Consider the following 4356-nt stretch of genomic DNA (forward strand, 5'->3'; position numbering starts at 1 on the left):
TCTAGTACAATGGCTGCCCCAACTGTCCCCACTGTAGGGACAGAACATTGGCAGGATTTCCATCCATACCAGAATACAGGAAAGGAATCCAAGAAAAGGGTGGATGAGAATGCAGGATGGGGTAGAGTCCACCAGAACAGGACCCTCATGCCCCCTTGGAGGCAGTCAGGTGAGTAACCCAGCCAGTCAGTCTAGCCACCCTGATCATTATGAGTGTGTCCCATAGAAAGGCGTAGTATCATGGTGAGACAGGAATTGGTGGTATCCTCAGAACAATCTGCTGGAACTGAACTGCACTTGCAGAGAGGGTGAGGTCCCGTGTCCAGCAGAGTAATTAGGGGAGATAACGAGAGTGGGGCTCTGCTATGGATCTGGGGCAGTCTCCCCAATAACAATGGAAAACAGTTGACTTGACCGTAAGGACTAGACAAGTAGCCAAAGGTTGGTGAGGGCACAGCTAGCAAGGGTGAAGTGGGCTACTCAGGGTAGAGCTTGTCGGTGACCTCAGTGCCGAGTCATCAGTGAATAGTCTGGAGAAGTCACAACTGGATGTGTGATGTCAGGCCACCTAAAACAACGAAAGGCAGTGAGCATGCTGGGGCTAGGAAAATGGTCACCAGGGGACGTGAAAGGTGGTAGCAGGTGTGGTGTTGCTCGTTTGCAGAGCAATATCCAGCCAGAATGGGACAGGAGGGCCTGGAGAACTCAGAACAAGCAGTGAGGTCTGGGGATACTATGTGCACTGGAGATGATGTTGTAGACACGTGAGCCTGAGCTTGAAGTTGGTTCAAATAAGCTTAAGTTCCAAACCTCTTCCATTCCAGATGGCTGCCGAGAACGGCTGAGGCCTCCAGTGTTTCCAGGAGGTACAGACCATAGACATGGAGGTGGAAGTGGCTACTGGGTACACACACTAGTAAAAACCTTACCAGGTAGAGATGTAGTCAGTTGGTGGGAGTCCGTGAGGCCATCCCCGGCACAGGACAGCAACAGTGTTAACAGTGAAGGCATCTTCCAGAAGATGGAAAGGTCTGTTTTGAACCTGGAAGGATGTGAAGCGGTCGCCACACACATGATAGGGCAGCAGCCCTCATGACACTGATAAGAGGTGCACAGGAGGCAACTGGGCCCAAAGTGTGTCTGTAAGGTGAAGCCATACTGCCTCTTCTGCATGAAGCGGATCCTTGCAGACTGGAAAGACTTGAGCTGGGGTCAAGGGTTAAATGATTGTCCCAAAAGTCATACCTTTTTGGGGACCTCCCTGTGGTGCCCCTGTCCTGTGGGGGTTATAATTATATAAACCCACTACAGTTGCCTCAGTGTCTCAGTTGCCCTCTCCTTTCCTCAGGTGTACATAGCCATTTTCAGTCATTGATATAGGAGGCTCATGCTGGGGTGTGCTATTCCTCAGGCCATGAGCTGCCATTGCAGCAGTGTATAGGAACAGCTATGTCTACCAGCTCTGTGCCCAGAGCTCCATCTGATTGTGCTTCCTGGATAAGCTTCACAGGATCTCTAGGGAACCGATCAAACCATCTTTGGAGTTAGCTGCCAGCTATTGTCTTTCTTGGCCTGTGAGCTGTAGAAGACTTTATGCCAGGTATATACCATACAGTCAGGTAACACCTCTCTTCTTGGGCCTCTGTGGACTTTGACATTTCCATCTAGATCAAGAAGCCCAGGTCTTTGTGGGCTTCCAGGCTGTCTGAGGTGTGTTCTTTCTTATCCAAGCCCATTGTGCAGGTGGCAGCTGCATTCTTAACCGTGGACCAGGTGGTGACTGGCAAGGCCTGTGGCCTGGAAAGCAGTATCCCAGCAAACTCAGATTGTCATTCCACAGCCCTTGAACTTCTGGATCCACCAGGCAGAGTGGGCATGTGGCTCCAGCAGGCATCCTAGGGGTTGGTACACACCTTGAGAGGTCACACTGTCTCATCAAGAGAGTTTAGGGGGACTGGAGTGATGAATTTCTTATTTTACTTCACTAGCACTATTAGCCCAGGGGTGAATGGGGGATACTCCTCTAATTCTCCCACTGAAGGACAATAACAGACAAACTTTCTGCAGATGAGCTTTACCTTAGCCTTCTTGGTCTGAGGCATCATGGTGCCATGATCCATCTAAATGGGGAGCTGGAACAGGAGGCAAACCAGCTGGCCACCAGCTCTTCAAGTGGGATGTCTTCCTGTACCACCTTTCTCCTAGAAGTCTGTCCCCCTCCCTGGTGCAGGGGGACAGAACAGTCTCAATAATAATTTTTTGGTTTTATCTGGTGACAACTCGGGCACAGACCAAATGCATATAGGAGACAGCAACAGGCAAAAAGCAGAACAAAATCCCTCAGGCCCTCTGCAGAGCATTCCTCAGGATAGTACCCAGTTTCTTGACCAGAGCCAGTCCCCAGTCACTGTCTCCCAATTTTCCCAGAGAAGTGGCTGTCATTATTCAATCACCTCCTCGAACCCCATCCTCATTGCGTTTTCATGTTTGAGGGTCTTAGGTTATCCTAGTTAGTCAGCTTTCCAAGTGGTGGCTTTTTCCCTCAGATCAACCCACGTCAAAGATGAGTCTCAGGCACAGTCTGTTGCTCAAGCAATTTATTCCAGGAGGACTCCACAAGATGGACAGCAAGAGCAGGCTGGTAGCATGAACCTGATACAGTCACGGGGTCAGATGACAGACTGACTGTGAAGGTTTCTATTCAGAGACGATACTCAGGGTGTGGGGGATCCTTTCCACTTTCTTATACCTGTATTCACTTGGAACCAATTACCAGGGATTTCTTGCATAAAGGGAATTTCAGCTACTCTTTTAAGGGTCACCTATGTGCTAAGATTCATGAAAGTTGCAAGTGTGCTGAAATGGCCTTGTCTCCTGAACATCCCCAGAGCAGAGGACATCTTACTGCTAGGTGACACATAGTGTCATCCCTGTGAGGTGCCTGAGTGGGCTTTATGCTTTGTTATAAAAAAAACTTCTTAAAAGAAAAAAACTAAATAAGCAGCTACAGTGGAGCACATCCATGATCTCAGACATTTAGGAGGCTGAGGATTGTGACAAAACAAGGCGCTAAGCAACTCAGTGAGGCCCCGTCTCTAAATAAAATACAAAATAGGGCTGGGGATGTGACTCAGTGGTCAAGTGTCCCTGAGTTCAATATCCAATACCCATAAATAAATAAATAAATAAATAAATAGGGCTGAGAATGTGGCTCAGTGACAGAGCACCCCTGAGTTCAATCCCCTGTATAACAAAAAAAAAAAAAACTTTAAATCTTATTAATGAAGCCTCTTTCCTAAGTATTCATTGACCTACTCCAATTTCCCTGATATTTTTAAGCTAGAAAAATGTTTGAACAAATGAATCCACTGAAGCTTCTTTTTCAAAATCCCAAACTATCCTTTTGGTATCTAAAAACGAATTTCAAAAGATGGTTAATAATTTCAAAGGCCTTCCCTTTGTCCAGAGAATCAGAATAAAATGTTGCAAAAGATAAACAGCCTATGGTACTCAGCCCATCTGGACATCTTCTGACAAAGCAGAAGTTAAAAAAAAAAAAGGAAGGAAAGAAGAAAGAAAGGAAGGGGGAAAAGACAAAAAGCAAAGAAGAGCAAATGTTCAAATATTAAAGAGATTGTTTTAAACTTAGCACATTATTTTAGAACACCTATACGAACTATCAACAGATGTGTTAAAGTGAAACAGTTAACATTTTTTAGAAACAGCTTATTGGTCATGATCCTCTTTTCCATTTGTTTTTGCTGATACTAATATTTCTAAGGATAAGAGGGAAATTTTTTTCACATGAAATATGGACACACCTGTACAGTATTACAGTGCATAATGATACCAACAGAAAGAGCCCTCTCTCTCTATTAAGGTGAATTTAAACCTTAGTGAGCATGAAATTCTTTATGATTCCATGCTCACACACTGACTGGGCCGTGACATCAAATGCCCACAGCAAATGCCACAAAGCACTTTGAACATGAATAAGTATCAAGGCATAGGTGGTTATACTAATCATTTTTCATTGCTCAAAAATCTTTTTAAGATGTAGATTCACTTGTTATCACTATTTTCATGTGAATTTAAGAACTAAAACATTACCCTAAAATCATTATTAAGCACCACCCTAAATATGATTTCTGTGAACATTCTCTACACAACAGAAGTCAATATTATTTGTCTTTTCAGTTTAGAAGTCTCATAATATTTTTTAAAAACACACTGGAAAGCACTCCATTTGGGATTTTTATGTAGTATATAAAAGTCTGTCCAAAAGTCCCAAATAGAGGGTTAACTAAACCGTTGGATACTTATTTTGTAGCTCACACATACCTGAGCTGCAAAATC

Source organism: Sciurus carolinensis, chromosome 10, assembly GCF_902686445.1.
Source record: "Sciurus carolinensis chromosome 10, mSciCar1.2, whole genome shotgun sequence".
Taxonomy (NCBI): Eukaryota; Metazoa; Chordata; class Mammalia; order Rodentia; family Sciuridae; genus Sciurus; species Sciurus carolinensis.